General features: G+C 40.6%; 1 long non-coding RNA gene across 1 annotated transcript in view; it reads left to right on the top strand.

Annotated features, from left to right (window-relative positions):
* Positions 1–17267, top strand: part of LOC148125238 (uncharacterized) — a 34482-nt gene extending 17215 nt beyond the window's left edge. Inside the window, exon 3 of the long non-coding RNA XR_015744400.1 lies at positions 16881–17267. This is a non-coding gene — a long non-coding RNA (uncharacterized LOC148125238). The remainder of the gene's footprint in view (positions 1–16880) is intronic.
* The last annotated feature ends 1407 nt before the right edge of the window (positions 17268–18674 follow it).

Genomic DNA, 18674 nt, shown 5'->3' with positions numbered 1-18674 from the left:
AGGAGACAGCAAGGAGCCTGGGCGTGGCTTAACTCAACCGTTCTGTACTAAAACTGCTTGGTGCTGTCAAACTAAAACTGAAACTCCTCTTCTCTGCTTGTGTTTTGCATTTGAAACAGATTTCTTTTCAGGGGGAGAGGGGGAGTAGAACTCCTTAGCATCAGAGCATGTTAATAATAATATACAAAATACTAATGCTCTGATGGTCATCTTGAAAAATCCTTTCTTAGTGAGCACCTAGAAGCCAAAAGGAACATACATGCCAAATTTCAAGTTTGTAGGCTTTACGGTTCTGGAGATTTTGTGATGACGCATGAGTGGTATTTCACTTTTATATATATATAGATTGCTAAGTCATTCATTCAGTCATTTTATTTATTTATTTGATTTTTGTCCCACCTTTAAAATTGTATAAGTGACTCGAGGCAGGGAACACAACTAATATTCCTTCTTCCTGCTTTGCTCACAACAACAACCTTGTGAGGTGGGTTGGACCGAGAAAAGGAGACTGTCCCAAAGTTAACCCAGTTAACTTTCATGTCCAAAATAGCACTAGAATTCACATTATTCCAGTTTCCAGGCTAGCACTTCAATCACTGAGCCAAATATGAATATCTGCTAAAATTGAAAGAACATTCACCCTGTGTTCTTTTACTCAAATGCATGGAAAGGTTTTTGCTTAACTACTTACTTTTCTTCGTAACCTATCCCCTTGCAATTTCTAGATCAGCATACAACGTACAATTTGCCGGTCAACCTGTCCCAGTTATTGCCTCTGCTGTAATGATAGGCAAAATCTTCACTAGCATATCTAAAACATAAAAAGATTGGTTGTCCATTCTTAAAAGCCTCCAGGGAGCCACAATTTCTGAAGGCAAGCTGTGCCACTGATTTAGAATTTAGAATAGAGCTGGAAAGGAACTTGGAGGTCTTCTAGTCCAGCCCCCTGCTCAAGCAGGACACTCTATATCATTTCAGACAATGACCGTCCAGTCTCTTCTTAAACATTTCCAGTGAAGTGCCCATGATTTCTGAAGGCAAGCTGTTCCACTGGTTAATTGTCCTCCCTGTTAGAAAGTTTCTCCTTAATTACAGGTTGCTCTTCTCTTTGATTAGTTTCCAACCATTGTTTCTTGTCTTGCCGTCCGGTGCTTTAGAAGATAATTTGATCTCCTCTTCTTTGTGGCAGTCCCTTAGATCAGAGGTCACCAACCTTTTGGACCTCGGGGACCACCAAACTCATAATTTTAAATCCCAGGGACCATTAAGCAGTTCTGTGGGCATGGCCTAATTTGTGGGTGTGGCTTGGTCATGTGATTTGCTGGGCATGGCTTGTATGTAAATATTATAAATATTTATATAAATATTGAATTTTTTTTATAAAAAAGCAACCTTTACCCAAAATCAGGCAAAGCAGGCCGGCACATTGAATTGCTCACAGAATCATTCAGTGATCTATCTATCTGCTATCGGCTAGCTCAGTCTCTCAAATTTGCTTGCCATGAGTCTGCACTGAATAATAGAACCTTCAGTCCTAAGGGAGGTTCAGCTGTGCTTAAAAGCAGGGCTGAAGATCTAAAGAATAGCTAGAAAGCAAGAAATCCAACCATTTCCTGCTTCCTAGCTAATCTAAATCTCCCAGCACAGCAGAACAGCTGATGGCCAGAAAAAGGAAAAATAGCAATTTAGCAGGCAAGTTTGCTGGGTAAGGAGTGAGTGGGCAGGGAGGGTTCCCGCGGGCCATGTGGGTGGCGCAGCCTTGTGTTTCTGCTCAGCCTTATGTTTCTGCTCAGCCTTGATTAAATGCTTTGAGGGGTGCTCTGGGGGTGAGATTTCTCTGTGGCCCACCAAAATTTTCTTGCTGCAACCCACTGGTTGGTGACCACTGCCTTAGATTAATTGTTCTCACTGTCAAGAAGTTTCTTCTTAGTTCTAGGTTGGATCCCTCTTAGATTAGTTTCCATATGTTGCTTCTCATCCTGTCCAGGTAGTCATCAGAAAACCTTGGAGGGAGACCTGATAGCAATAGCATTTAGACTTATATACCGCTTTACAGTGCTTAACAGCCTTCTCTAAGCGGTTTACAGTGTCAGCCTCTTGGCCCCAACAATCTGGCTCCTCACTTTACCCATCTTGGGAGGATGGAAGGCTGAGTCAACCTTGAGCACGGTGAGACTCCAACTGCCAAATTGAAGGCAGCCGGCAGCCAGCAAAAGAAGCCTGCAGTACTGCACTCTAACCACTGCACCACCACAGCTCACATGGCTGATTTCACCTTCTAAATTTGAAGATGTCTTTCCAAATTCAACACGCAGACTCTAAAACTTTCCCTGGGGGATGCGATTCCCTATAATGAGCAAACTTTAGAACCTGGACTTTCATGTACATTTGTTCCTATCAGGCTGCCCAAAACTGGACCTCAAGTTTATACAGGCATTTAATCCAGTGTAAATCTTTCCAGAGGTCTCTTTACCTCTCCGGCAAAAATCCCACATGATGATTATTATGCCAAGTGCATTGCATTATTCAATCTGAAAAAAATCCATCAACCTAGTTTAATAGGACACACTGATGTTTAATTAAACCAGATGTCATAAATGGCAACCAGTTGATTGAGCTAATGTAATTTATTTTTTGTAATTTAGTATGCTATGGACATTTTCCAATGTAGACAGTGCTGATTGGGGAATTTTTAATAATCTTTAACTACACATACTTGCATGACTGTCAGATGCATAAATATTCCGTTCAGACTCGTAATAATCAATAGGAGCCCTATAGCTCAGTTTTAAGGACATTTCTATAGCACCATCATTCCCTACTCCCACCAGTATATCACAAGATTTCACTGAAGAATTGCAACTGCAGGAAAATATATTTACTTCTAACATTTCAAAGAATTGTCACAGTTTTGCTTAATTTTTTGTTCAACTCAGAATGAACTTTAAAAAATGCATCTGTGCTTTGGCATCTTTACTGGTACAAGCTACATGCTTTAATTTTTAAAATGTTGTAGTTGAGCTTCGCAGAATAATGCATAAATATAGCAGATTTTGAACCAAGTGTAAGACAGGGTGGAATTTATCATTTTGATCCTGCAGGTTTGCAGAAAATGTTCCTGCAGTCCTTCCAAATTTTACAGCTCTCTGAGTTAGGTCATCTGAAGGTGAAGCAGAAACTTCAGCATCTACAAATTCGGCTGATATTAATGTAAAAAATTATTATGTTTGATTAAACATAAATGATTAATATGAATGGAATCCAGATGACCACAAGGGAGAAGATCTTCATAAAACTGCAAATCATTAAAATAGAAAGCTCATAAAAATGTTGTGGTCCTGTTACATTTCTAGAATTAATTATGGCTTTGCCTAATTAACCTAGAAACTGTGGAATCCAGGATTGGAATCCAACATTCCCTCTTGTAACTCATATTTCCTGACAGTTAGAACAATTAATCAGTGGCACAATTTGCCTCCAGAAGTTGTGAATGCTCCAACACTGGAAGTTTTTAAAAAGATGTTGGATAACCACTTGTCTCAGGTGGTGTAGGGTTTCCTGCCTAAACAGGGGGTTGGACTAGAAGACCTCCAAGGTCCCTTCCAACTCTGTTATTCTATTCTATTCAATATTCCCCCGAAAGCTATACAGTAGATAATAGGTGGGCAAGTACTAGAAATGCCTTTTCACAGCCTGGTGTCCACAGCTTTTCTGGATGATTATTGTTATAAATCCAAGATTGTCAGGCGCAATTAACCAGGAATGGGAATAAAGTAGAATTGTGTGAGCTCAACAATTCTAAACTGATGACATGTTTAACCCTTCCCCTCCAGCTCAGCCTGCTCATCTCCTACCCAGAGTGCATATATTGATGGGGCACACGCATTATGAACTTTGAGGAACAAATTTTGATGAAGAAATTGTGTGGATTTGTGAATTTCTTAAATGAACAATCGGTTGTGTTTACATTCGAGAGCAAACTGGACAAATTCCTCTCTACCAAAAACAAAGAAGTGAGAAACTTTTTTTAAAAGCTTAAGGATAATGCCCTACACAAAATTAGATGCAAGGCTCCCTAAAATACATACAATCAAGCATTTCTTGAATTCCTTCTTACTGTTGCCAGTGTGCCAAAAAAGCATATAGGTAATCCTTGCCTAATCACTGTAATGGCCTCCCTTTCTCTTCCCCTTCCCCTTTCCCCTTCTGTTGTGGTTCGCTGGCAGCCAATGCAGATGGCAGAGGTATCAGACAGTGAGGATAAAAGAGAACCAGTCAGGGAGTCTGGAGAGGACTCGGACAAGGGTCCTCCATCCAATGCCGGGATGCAGCCAGGACCCTCTGGGAGTGGGATGCTGCCTTTGGAGCCTTTGGAGTCTGGCAGCAGCGAGGCAGAGGACCCAGGGGAGCCTGTTCCCAGTGCGCATATGCACAGAGCTGCTAGAAGGCAAGAGCAGCTGAAACAAAAGGGGCGACTCCGGAGTAAGGCTGGGAGGTGATTGACCCTCCCATAAGGGATAAAAGTCAGTCCTCAGTGACGAAGAGCTTTGCAGGAAGCAAAGCAGTTCAGTAATCTCCAAGTCCTTCATGAAGCTCTATAGTCTGGTCGGGTTTTGTTTTTTTTAGGTTTTTTGGGTTGGTTTATGATTAGACTTAACTGGATTTCTGTTTCTTGGCAGCATTCAACAGTACTGAAACGCATGCTCTTATGTGGAGGAACTGTGTCTAATGAGTTTTAAATTCAGCTTGTGTTTTATTAAGTTTGATGAAGCCTGGGTCAGAACACCTTCCCTCTTTCCCTTCCCTTTTGTTTTTTACTACTTACGTACCTACCTACCTACCTACCAATCTATCTATCTATCATCTCATCTCTTCTGTATCATCTACACACACACACACACATACACATATGTGTGTGTGTGTGTGTGTGTATGCAGGGATGGGCTGCTACAGGTTTACCCTGGTTCAGGTGAACAGTAGTTAACTAGTAGCTGATTTTATGGCTGGCTCAGTGAACAGGCAAATCCTACTCCGGCTGGTCCCACACGTCACACCCCGCCCTTCCCAGAAGTCCCCATGCAGCACAATTTATATTGACTGTTTCCTTGTATGATTTGATTGCTTACTGTACCCTATGACTATCATTAAGTGTTGTACCTTATGATTCTTGGCTCTTGGCGAATGTATCTTTTCTTTTATGTACACTAAGAGCATTTGCACCAAGACAAATTCCTTGTGTGTCCAATCACACTTGGCCAATAAAGAATTCTATTCTATTCTATTCTATTCTATTCTATTCTATTCTATTCTATTCTATTCTATTCTATTCTATTCCTATTTCTATTCCTATTTCTATTCTACTCCATTCCATTCCATTCCTTTCCATTCCATTCCATTCTACTCTACTCTACTCTACTCTACTCTACTCTACTCTACTCTACTCTACTCTATTCTATTCTTGATTTCAATGCCATGCAAATTGAGAGCTAAATAATTTTGGGGAAATTCTCTGCCCAGCATTTTTTTTTAAAATGAAAGAAGGAAATATATGGCATCTTGGATCCCGTATTGTTCCCATAGCTGTTCCCTAACAGGTTTCTTGTAGAAAACATGTTTGTAAATTAGAATCCATTTAATCAGAGACACAAAGTGGAATCCTCTGTTGGATATAAAACCTGCAGCTGTGCCAAAAAACCCAGAGTTTATTCTTGCGGTTTATGAGCAAAATTTACATTGTGTTTTATGACCGCAAGGCTTAATCGCTGACACTTATTCCCACAGTGCCCTCTTCGCTTACTCTTCCCTTAAAGGTGTCTTCAAAAACTACCTTTCAGTAAAACTCCCTTGCTCTTCTCTCAGGCTGAACAAAAAGACTGACCTTTGCAGGCCTCCCTTTTTCATCTGCTGAGGGAGCAGCTGCAGACATGAAAGTTCACACACACACACACACACACACACACACACACACACACACACACACTGTGATAAAAATCAACCATTCAGGTATTCAGACAACTGAATACTGGAGACAAGTGAACAATATATAAGAGCTTTATTATGAAGCTTTTGCAAAAAGGGAATACTGCCCTTGGGCAGAAGACATGGTTCCCAGGAATGTTGGGGTTTATATACAGGCTCAAATACACAGTCTCTGCCCTTTTCTGGGTTCACAATCTATCCAACTATGTATCTTCCTACGCAACACCCCTGTTGTTGTAGCATACCATCTGAACTTATACCTATTCTATTGTAAGCAATTGACAAATTAAAAAAATAATAATTTTGGCTTTTCATCCAAGACACTTCAGTTCTTGGTTGAGAAGCGAAAAATTTGCAACAGTGGTGGGATTCAATTTTTTTTACTACTGGTTCTGTGGGGCGTGGCTTGGTGGGTGTGGTGTGCTGTGGCATGGCATGGCTTGATGGGCATGGCAGGGGAAGGTTACTACAAAATCCCCATTTCCTCCCCATCCCACTAACCTGCTTTCCAGCTCCGTTCTCCTGTGTGGGACAACCAAAGAAGACCCAGCCAATCAGCTGGGACTCGGGAGACAGAGAATAGATGGGGGCGGGGCCAGTCAGAGGTGGTATTTGCCGGTTCTCCAAACAAGTTAAAATTTCCCCTACCGATTCTCCAGAACTAGTCAGAACCTGCTGAATCCCACCTCTGGTTTGCAAAGAAAAAACAAAACCAAGAAAGTCCAATTGCCTTTTGAAAAGCAACCAAGACCTGGGTGATTGACAACCTCCATAGACATCCAAACTCAAATAGGATTGCCTGTTGCTATCCCCTTGAGACGAAAGATCCCACCCACCCCTACCATAGCTTAATTTTTACCCGTGCACTCTGGAGTGGCTGGGATCTTAATTGGGGCTTAATTTGGGGGTAGGGCTTATATTGGGCTCACATGTAAAAATCAATCTAGGGTTTACTTTCAGAATAGGTTGTATTTTGGGGGAAACAGGATAATTAGGCTTGATTCTGATTAGTTATTTACAACCATTTGTTCAGTGAGCGTTCAAAGTTATAACAGCACTGGAAAAATAATGACATTTTTTCACACTTACGACGATTGCAGCAGCCCCACGGTCAAAATTTGGATGCTTCGCAGCTGTCTCATATTTATGACGGTTGCAGTGTCCTGGGGTCATGGGACCAGCTTCTGCAACCTTCTCACAAGCAAAGTCAATGGGGAAGCCAGATTCACTTAATAAAAATGTGTTACTAATTTAACAACCGAGATTCACATAATGACTATGGCAAAAGAAAAAAGGTTGTAAAATGGGGGGAAATGCCCTTAACAAATGTTTCACTTAGCAAAAGAAATTTTGGACCAAATTGTGGTCGTATATTCGAGGACCACCTGTATTCCATTTGCTCTTGCTAATTAGTATGGAGGGAAATGAATTCTTGAACCTTATTTTAAGTACACTTAATGTTTATGGAGATTCTTGGTTATCCAGGTCATGGTTGCCCCAAAGATGCTTTTTTCAAGAAAAAACTGGACTTTCTTGGGGGGTTTTTTGAAGACATTTTATCCCAGAAGCTTCTTCAGCTTATTTTCAAGTGTGTTTTTTTTCCTGTTCTCCCTTCAAGCGTCATGGAGAGCTAGTTTATCATTTGGTTCTTGCTGGCAGAGTCTATTGCCTACCACGTCAACTCATTCCTCTCCACTTGACATGTTGAGAGAATAATAGCTGGGATGTCATCTGAATAGAAAGGATGCCTCTAAGGCATCTCAAAACTGGTCCTAGTGGCACCATCTAAACACTGACTAAGAGAGGAAACCAATTATTAATGGAGTTTTAGTATTACCAAATGCTTTGCTCAAAGGGTGAAAAGCCCAAGGCAAGGAGACTGCTCAGATGGAAAGCTGTTAGCATCTCTTTTTAATGTCATGAAGGGACCAAAAACCCAAACAAAAACCTTGAGGCTTTGTACAGACACTGGTTCGCTAAATTGTCACTGCAAAATTTGCTAATGGCAGCAGCAGCAGCAACAATTCTTCCAAAATAAAACAACTTTCTGCTTCTTTTCAATGCGATTCCATATAAACTGGAAATGAAACTCTATGGAGATTCTCAGTTATCGAGGTTATGGTTGTCCCAAAGGTGCTCCCCCCCCCAAAAAAAGGCAACTGGACTTTCTGGTTTTTTCTTTGAAGACATTTCACTTTCTCATCCAAGGAGCTTCTTCAGCTCTGACTGAATGGTGGGACATAGAAGAATTTACGTTCCTTTTAGACAGCTGGACATTTTCATTCTTTATTTAGAGTCATTGAGGCTACTTGGTGGTGGTATCTGCATCCTCAGGGACACAGAGGACATAGACAAATCTCCAAGTGGCCTCAACGACCCTCTAAAAGGATGCAAATGACCAACAGTCTGCAAGGAATGTAAATCCTTCCATTCCCCACCATCTGGTCAGAGCTGAAGAAGTTTCTTGGATGAGAAGCAAAACATCTTCAAATAAAAACCAGAAAGTCCAGTTGTCTCTTGAAAAAGCACCTTGTGGAATGAAATTCAACAACATCTATTAATAAATGGGCATCCAGTAGAAAACCAGAACACGTAGTCCTCAACTTACAGCAGTTCATTCAGGAGTGGGATTCAACTGGCGTTACTACTGGTTCGGTGATTATGTTTTGCATCTGATTCGGTGATTACGTCTTCAAAGAAAAAAGAGAAAGTCCACAAAAGTGCCTCTTGAAAAAGCACTTTTGGATGTCTTGATTTCAACAGAAATTTTGGGCTCAATTTGGGGTCGTAAGTCAAAATTACCTGTAATTTTTTTTTTAAATCTTTTGGGTGAAAGAACAGGGAGAAATCAATAACCTTGACAAAGAAAAATCTGCAGTAAACTAACAGCTGAAGCTCCCCATATAACTGAAGGCAGAAATAATGATCACGGATGAACCTCTGACACTATTTATTTTTTAGAGGTCATATTTATATTTTGGAAGAGACTTCAGTCAAAGGTCAGCATCAGTAGGTGATATTTTTCTTACAAACCGAAATACTTTTATAACATCCACAAAATGATGCATGTTTTTTTATAAGTGAAACACCCATATGGACAGCCTCATGGTGTTGTGGCCTGCCAGTGGCCAGCAGAGCTGGCGGAAGGCTCAGACAGTGAGGAAGCTGGGGAGGGACGTGGGTCAGTCCTGGAGTCTGGGGAAGGCTCTGACGAGTGCTCTGCATCGGAGGCAGAGATGGGGCCAAGGCCATCCAACAGTTATCAGCTGCCTTCGGAGTCGGAGATCAGTGAGGCAGAAGAACAGCTGGAGCCTGTTCCCAATGTGCACATGTGCAGAGCTGCTAAAAGAAGGGAACAGTTAAGGAACAAGGGTCAACTCAGGGGTAAAGGCCCCTCCCACAGAGAATAAATAGGAGTGAAAGGGGAGTGGGGTTTTGCAGGAGACAATTGGTTTGTTTAATTCATGTGAAGATTTGTGAGTCATAGAGATGCCATGCCAAGTATTTCCTTGTACAGCGTTGCGCTTGGATGCTATCAGCCTGGCAACTCTCCAAGCCTGATAAGGTCCGTGGTTGCAATTCACCCTTGAAAGACTGTTTGCCAGTCTTTGCTGGATGTGAATGATAGGAATTCACATTAGCCTAATAAAAACGGGTTTTGTCAGGGTGAGGAGTCTGCTCCATGATTTTGTGAAGCCTAGGTTAGAATCCATGGTAGAATAAAATCATCTTCTGGTTCTCTGGAAGTCTAGGTGGAATGGAGCATACTTTGGGAAGAGAGGACTATTTACAAGGAGTCTTTGTTAGCCAAAGTGCTTCAAGATGTCCACCAAGGTTGTTGCTAAATTCGGATCCCTTAATAAGAAGGATGTATGTTGGAGAATTCACATCTTCTGGAGGCAAATTGTTCCACTGGTTAATTGTCCTCACTGTTAGGAAATTCCTCCTTAGTTCTAGGTTGCACAACTCCTTGATTAGTTTCCATCCATTGCTTCTTCTTCTGCCTTCAGATGCTTTGGAGAATAGCTTGACCTCCTCTTCTTTGTGGCAGCCCCCCAAATATTGAAACACTGCTATCATGTCACCCCTAGTCCTTCTTTTTACTAGATAGGCACTAGATCAGGGGTTGCCAACCTTTGAGACCTCAGGGATCACCAAACTCATAATTTTAAATCCCAGGGACCACTAACTGGTTCTGTGGGCATGGCCTAATTTGTGGGTGTGGCTTGGTGGTGATGTGACTGGCTGGGCATGGCTTATATGTAAATATTATAAATATTTATATAAATATTGATTTTTTTAAAATAAAAAAGAGTAACTTTTTCCCAAAATCAGGCAAAGCAGGCGAGCAGATTGAGTTGCTCACAGAATCACAGATTCATTCAGAGATCTACGTATCTGCCATCAGCTAGCTCAGTCTGTCACATAAAATTTGCTTGCAAGCAAAATTAACTCACAACACACCATGTATGTAAATATTGATTTTTTATATGTATAAAAAGGAGCAACTTTTACCAAAAATCAGACAAAGCAGGAGGCAGATTGAGTTGTTCACAGAATCATTCAGTGATCTATCTATCTGCCATCAGCTACCTAAGTCTGTCACATAAAATTTGCTTGCAAGCAAAATTAACTCACAACACACCATGTATGTAAATATTGATTTTTTATATGTATAAAAAGGAGCAACTTTTACCAAAAATCAGACAAAGCAGGAGGCAGATTGAGTTGTTCACAGAATCATTCAGTGATCTATCTATCTGCCATCAGCTACCTAACTCTGTCACATAAATTTGCTTGCTGTGAGTCTGCACTGAATAATAGAACCTTCAGCACTAAGGGAGGTTCAGCTCTGCTTAAAAGCAGAGCTGGAGATCTAAAGATTAGCTAGAAAGCAAGAAATTCAACAATTTCCTGTTTTCTAGCTAATCTAAATCTCCCAGCACAGCAGAACAGCTGATAGTCGGAAAAAGGAAAAATATCATTTTTTCAGGCAAGGTTGCCAGGTAAGGAGTGAGTGGGCGGGGAGGGTTCCTGGGGGCCATGTTTGCGGTGCAGCCTTGTGTTTCTGAACAGCCTGGATTAATTGCTTTTGGGGGGCTGCTCTGGGGGTGAGATTTCTCTGCAGCCCACCAAAATTTTCTCACAGCCCACCGGTTGGCGACCACTGCACTAGAAGATGAAGATTTTGAACCTGGCTCCTAGATGGAAACTCCTGTCTTCAGAGGTGGTATTCAGCAGTTTCTGACCAGTTCTGGAGAACCACTCGTGGAAATTTTGAGTAGTTTGGAGAACCAGAAAAGACCCCCTCTGACTGGAGAGTTTACAGTATCCTTCCCCTGCCATGCCCACCAAGCCACGCCCATAGAACCGGTAGTAAAAAAATGGAATCCCACCACTGCCTGTCTTGTCCACCCAAAATCTTCCATTTGACCCTGATTGAGGTAGGATGACTTTCCAGAAAGCAGGGCGATGATGTACAAAATAACAGCAATTATGTTTTTCACAGAAGAATAACATGCAGTCAAGGTATTTTCTAAGTTCTCTTGCTGTTGTGCTCTTCAATCGATCTTGGATTCAAGAAATACTGTATTACTGGCAGCATAGCTGATACAGTTTTACAGAAGAATTATTGAGTCTGTTATCTGCACCTCTATAACTGTCTGGTTTGGCTCTGCAACCAAACAAGAAGACACAGACTTCAATGGATCATTAGAGCTGCAGAAAAAACAATGGCTACTAACCTGCTTTCCATTGAGGACCTGTATACTGCATGAGTTAAAAAGTGGGCTGTGAAAATATCTACAGACCCCTCACATCCTGGACATAAATCATTTCAACTCCTACCCTCAAAACGATGCTACAGAGCATTGCTCACCAGAACAGCTAGACACAAGGAAAGTTTTTCCCCACATGCCATCACTCTGTTAAACAACTAATTCCCACAATACTGTCAAACTATTTACTAACACTGTATTGCTATTGTTCTTCTCATCCTTCCTATTATCTATCTTCTTCTACTTATGAATATAACCTTATTGCTTGTATCTTTATGATTTATATAGTTTTATTTAGTTTCCTAGTATGATTTTACATACTTATTTAGTATCCTAGGGTGATCACTAAGTATTGTATCTTATGATTCATGATGAATGTGTTTATAATGACTATGATCATGATTCATCACTTAATATCTTTTATATACAGTGAGAGCTTATGCACCGAAGACAAATTCCTTGTATGTCCAATCACAATTGGCCAATAAAGAATTCTATTCTATTCTATTCTATTCTATTCTATTCTATTCTATTCTATTACCAATAGTTTGCAAATTTGTTCTTCTTTTGGGGGGGGAAGGTCTTTTTGGTGGTGTATTAATTGTACTGCTACTGTTCTTCTAGGAGACAAATTTCTTTCCTGAATATCCTTTTCAGAGCTTGCAAGATTGTGTCTCCACAAAGAGTTTCATTTTCTCTCACTTAAAAAGAGACATCTTTCAAGTTAGGCCATGAATCATTTAAGAGACAGCTTATTACATTACAGATATAACCAAGGACAATATAACTGACAGTTCGCAGTAAGTTGTTCGCTGAAGTGACCTCTTCTTAGGCAGAATCAATAATAATATTGGATAAGTGGATTTGACTGGTGATGAATGCACCTTGAAGACACAAATCTACAATTTAACACTGCAGAGTTTGTCGTTTTTACTGTAATTCATCTGACGAAATTATAGTAATACGTTGCTTTTTTTTGTCTCGCATAAATAACTATGCAGAAGATGAGGCGATCAAGCTGTCAATGAAATGCGGGGTGTGAGGAGAAGGAAGTAAACAGTGAAGTTGACTTTGTAACCGGGGTCACCAGTTGCTAAATCAAAACACGGTGAATTCATTATATACTGCATGTGGGTGGTATAGAATAGAATAATTCTTTATTGGCCAAGTGTGATTGGACACACAAGGAATTTGTCTTTTGTGCAAATACTCTCAGTATACATAAAAGAAAAGATACATGAACCCTAGCCTTGGGTTCAGAAGTTTGAGCTGATCTCTGGCTGGAAGATTTGGAGAAGCTTCTTGGATGAAAAGCAAAACGTCTTCAAAAAAATCCCAAAGGTGCTTTGTTTGTTTTTTTCCCAATAGGCAACTGGACTTTCTGGTTTTTCAGAGCTGAAGAAGCTTTTTGGATGAGAAGCAAAACATCTTCAAAGAAAAAACAGAAAGTCCAGTTGCTTCTTGGAAAAAAAAGGGGGGAGGGGAGAAAGCACCTTTAGGACAACCATGATTTGGATGACTGAGAATCTCTGCAGATGTTTAGCTATACAATTTGGGAGGAACACCCTTTAAATGGTGTGGGAGTAGGAATGGATTTCCGGAGAAAAAACTGCGGACTACAGGAACCAGGAGCACTAATTCAGGTGACTCTGCGGACATAGATAAACGTCCAAGTGACCCTCTAAAGCAGGGGTCTTCAAACTTGACAGCTTTAAGACTTGCAGACTTCAACTCCCAGAATTCCTCCTCCTCCGGTCATGTTAGCTCAGGAATTCTGGGAGTTGAAGTCCACAAGTCTTAAACTTGCCAATTTTGAAGAACCCTTGCTCTAAAGGATGCAAATGACCAGCTGTCTGCAAGGAATATAAATCCTTCCATTCCCCACTATCCTGTCAGAGCTGAAGAAGCTGCTTGGATGGGAAGAGAAACATCTTTAAAAAAAAAATCAAGAAAGTCCAGCTGCTTCCTTGAAAAAGCACTTATGTGACAATATCCTCTTTCCGTCTGTCTTTCTGTCTCGCTCTGTCTCTCCCCCTCCCTCCCTCCCTCCCTCTCTCTTTCCCTCTCTTATTCTCTTACACTTGAGGGCACAACCACCAGCACCCTACTATATCATGCCTCTCACATATTTTGCAGTTGCTTTTGAGTATGGTTTGAGCCATGGTGGTACAGTGGTTAGAATGCAGTATTGCAGGCTAATTCTGCTGACTGCCAACTGCCAGCCGTTCATCAGTTCAAGTCTCACCAGCTCAAAGTTGACTCAGCCTTCCAACCTTCCAAGGTCAGTGAAATGAGGAGCCAGACTGTTCGGGACAATAGGCTGACTCTGTAAACCTCTTAGAGAGGGCTGTGAAGGGCTGTGAAGCAGTAGATAAGCCTAAGTGCTATTGTTATTTTAGCACATTTTCAGAATAACATTGTGTAGGGGTTTAAAAGAACCCCCCAAGGTTCTTGCTACTTGCTACAAAGCTACTGGATGGCTCAGTGTTTAAAGACACTGAGCTTGTTAACTGACAGCCCACGTTCAAAACCCAAGTGGCAATCAACGGGGTAAATTTCTGTTTCTTGCCCTAGTTGCTATCCATCTAGTATTTTGAAAGCATGCAAATGAGAGCAGATAAATAGGTACCATTTGGGGGTGGGGGGGAAGGTAACAGCATTCCAAGCACTTTGATGTATAGTCATGCCAGCAACATGACCATGGAAGTGTCTTTGGAGAATGCTGGCTTCCTCAGCCAAGAAACAGAATGAGCAGAGTCCTCTAGAACCAGAGATGTCTTGGACAGGGAAAGTAACATTATTGGAGTTATGGCCTCAAAAATTGGTTCACTGATCAAATTAACTTTAAAGAAGCAACTTCCATCTTTCTCCCCAAATTGGGGGAAAAAATAATCACACTAAATAGAATGGAATGTAGTAAAACAGAACAGAACAGAATAGAATAGAAGCAGAACAGAAAGAAGAAGAGCAAGAATAGAACAGAGTAGTGTAGAGTAAAGTTGGAGTAGAGTAAAGTTAGAGTAGAATAATGGGATGGGATGGGATGGGATGGGATGGGATGGGATGGGATAGAATAGAATAGAATAGAATAGAATAGAATAGAATAGAATAGAATAGAATAGAATAGAATAGAATAGAATAGAATAGCTTTATTGTCACTTACAATGTACACTAATCAGCATACATTAAAATGAAATGTCATTGCATACAGCTCTCAAAGGGTCACTACCTCCAATATACACTACATGAACATGTCAAAATAAAATAAATAAATACAAAATTATGTATATACCCACATATATTCTATCACACAGAGAAACAACACACAGCAACAACAGTGCTTTGGCAAGTCCTGTTAGGATACTGAAAGAGCACCATGCTAATCTGATGGGTAAGTGGCTTGAAGCATCGACGCTATAAAAGGACTCTGAAGTTTGCTGTTCGCTACTCATATTCAGAAAGATATGCTTTTTTTCATGGCTGGCTGGTATATATTACACCATCTGGAGTGGCCAGCTGGGTTTGACTAATTATCACAGACCATCTGGGAATTAACTCAGCCGATTGCATTTTGAACAGCATTTTGATTACAAATAACGGAATGGGTCAAGATCCACCAGTAACTCTAGGCAAGGAAATGGTGGCATCCAGGGGAAATTGATATTTATATATCAATTATATATATATGGGGGGAATGATATGTAGATCTTACAATGATCAAAAATACTGGGAAGTGAGATTAAAAGACACCTGTGTGAGTTCCTACGCTGATATTTATTTTTATTAAGCTTTGTTGATTGCACACATGATCCTGTCCACCAGGTTAACAAGGCACTACTTTTTTTCTCAAAAATCATAGTGGAAGAACATTCAGCATGAGCTTTGTTTACAATAAATGCTTGCTAACACATTTTCTTTTCCCTTCTACTGTTTTGTATTTGTACTGGGATGTCAAACAGAAATTCATGAACTTTTTGTCACAACATCACGCTTGTCCTCCTTCTTCAGAACAAGAAAGAGAGAGAGAGATAATAGATAGATAGATAGATAGATAGATAGATAGATAGATAGATAGATAGATAGATAGATAGATAGTTATATGATAGATATGTGATAGATAGATCATAAATAAATAGATGATAGATAGATGATAGATAGAGGTAGATAGATAGATAGATAGATAGATAGATAGATAGATAGATAGATAGATAGATAGATAGATAGATAGATAGATAGATAGATAGATAGATAGATAGACAGACAGATGATAGATGGATGATAGATAGATAGGTAAGAAAGATGATAGATAGATGATAGATGATAAATAGATGATAGATGATAGATAGACAGATGATTGATGGATGGGTGGATGGGTGGATGGACGGATGGACGGATGGACGGATGGACGGATGGACGGATGGATGGATGGACGGATGGACGGACAGACAGACAGGCAGATAGGCAGATAGCAGATGGCAGATAGGCAGATAGATAGGCAGGCAGGCAGGCTATGTTCTGACATCACACACAGGCACATAAGGAATGGAGTTTACTTCATAACATCACAATGCATGTTTCATTATTTTGATGGCATCTCAGTGGATCCTCTTGTGTCCTTGCACAAATGCCACAGGATGCCAGGAACATATAGAGATAATGTGCATTTATCCATAGACTCACCAGCAGTAGGTCACGACTTGATGGCATCTAACAGGACCACAACCACAAGAGAAAAACCTATCATTCCTGATAGATTTTCTACTTTGCAAAACCCGAATACCTACAATGTTGAACTGATGGCAGTCAAACGGAAGTGGCAGAATTACAAATGACAAATGAGGTTTTCAGTGCATACACTGTTCAAGATCAAGAAAGAAGAATCTGCAAAAAAAAAAAAAACCCTCTCTGATGAAAAACAAAACTGAATATTAATGCAGGATACAGATGGGCCCTACTGGCAAAGCTTCTAGCATCCGGAAAAGCAAATTAGAGCTTTAAAGATGTCATTGAAGGTGTAGGAAATTGAGCAATGTAAAGATGAAATATACTGGTGAATTCAACTGTATTTTTTATTAAGCTCTGTTTTTTTTTTCTTTTGTGCTTTTATCCCCATGTTCAATACAGCTGCTAGGACCACAGTGGCTTGGGACTCTGGGCAGGCAAGCCCACGTTCGAAACCCGAAAGCTGCCATGGGGCATGGTTGAGCTCCTGTCCTTCACTCTAGCTCCTTCCCAGGGATATGAAAGGAGCTCCCCAACTGGCATCCCCAGGGCAACAGCGAAGTCACCAGCTAAATCCTTTCAACCAGGAGCAGCCTCTTGCTTTAAAAAATAAATAAATCTGCCTTTCCTTTTGGCTTGTACAGCTCTCTTCATCAGAAAGCGAACAGGTGTTGAAAGCTTGGATCAGATTTGTCACTTTCTCCTTTTGATGAATTTCCCTTCACTATTAATTTGTGTTTGTGGAAAATGGCCTAAGTGAAATGGGTTTTCGGTACCTTTTTTTCTCTCTCTCCCCGAGTCACTGAAGGATGGAATATGATGATATATATCGCCTTTCAAAATAATCCAATCCAAATATTTGGGTGAATGAAATGAAGCTTATTCTTAAATAAAGTTGGACGCCCATGGTTTCTGTTAGATGCGCCTCCGCTTTTTGGGTGGGGGCTTCAAAGCTGAAATTCTAACTTCTATGTTTTTAAGTCATTTCGAATATGAGCGTTTTTCAACTTTGGCAGCTTTAAGATATGAGGATTTCAACTCCCAGAATTCCCCAGCCAGCAAATTTTCACTTAACAACCATGCTATTACTCTTACAACTGCATTGATCCACTTAACAACTGTGGCAAGAAAGGTCATAAAATGAGGCAAAACTTACTAAACATATGCCTTGCTTAGCAGCAGAAATTTTGGGCTCAATTGTGTCTGGTTATAAGTCAAAGACTATAATTTGAAAATGATCATATTCAGCCAATAACAATGATAAATTCAACATAAATATCATATTGTCAGAAAATTCATGGTACAGGTAGTTCTCGACTTACAACAGTCCATTTAGTGACCATTCAAAGTTACAATGGCACTGGAAAAAATGTGACTTATGACTGTTTCTCACACTTAAGGCTTTTGAAGCATTTCTGTGATGACTCAGGGCAGGTGCCACAAAAGTAACAAAGTCACAAAAATAAGTTAAGTCCCTTTAATTCCTCCAACTTGACCCCCAATGTCCAGTTATCATTGGCTGGAGAAAAAACTCTCCCAAGAACAGTTGTTAAAAGGAAGAAATTCAATCTGAACCCAAAGTACTTATAAATTAGAAATAAAAACCAACACAAACCACGCTGCAGCAATTAACGAGACAGGGCAGGATAAGGAATTGCAGACTTCAAAAAATAACGAAACACACACAGTTGGGAGGACGCCAAAACCCAGATAAGACTTGACAAACAAAGATAATGCATGGTTTGCTTCCATCAAAGTTCTGTGCGCAAACACCCTCTTTATCCTGTTTCCCCAGCTGCAGCTAATGAAGGGAATCAGGGCCTTTTTCTCCCCCATAACCCACATTGCTCCCTTATCCGTTCCTCCCTGCGTGCCCTAGGATGAAGAGGGGGTGGCCCTGGGTCTTCCTCTGAATGCCCAGCCAGACTGTGCCCTTCCCCAGTTTCCTTCACAGCCACCAGGGCCACACTCCCACTCCCTGTCAGCTGCTCGGCCTCCCCCTCAGAATCAGATTCCAACAGGGGCATGACAATTTCCATGATCATGTGATCAAAATTGAAATGTTGGCAACTGACTCATATTTACGATGGTTGCAGTGTCCTGGGATCACACTATCTCCTTTTGTGACTTTCTTTCAAGCAAAGTCAATTAGGAAGCCAGATTCAGTGAACAATCATATTATTCATTTAACAACCG

Source organism: Pseudonaja textilis, chromosome 7 (assembly GCF_049901715.1).
Source record: "Pseudonaja textilis isolate UNSWEBS1 chromosome 7, rPseTex1.2, whole genome shotgun sequence".
In the NCBI taxonomy this organism is placed as follows: domain Eukaryota; kingdom Metazoa; phylum Chordata; class Lepidosauria; order Squamata; family Elapidae; genus Pseudonaja; species Pseudonaja textilis.
This window is presented reverse-complemented; position numbering and strand designations above follow the sequence as displayed.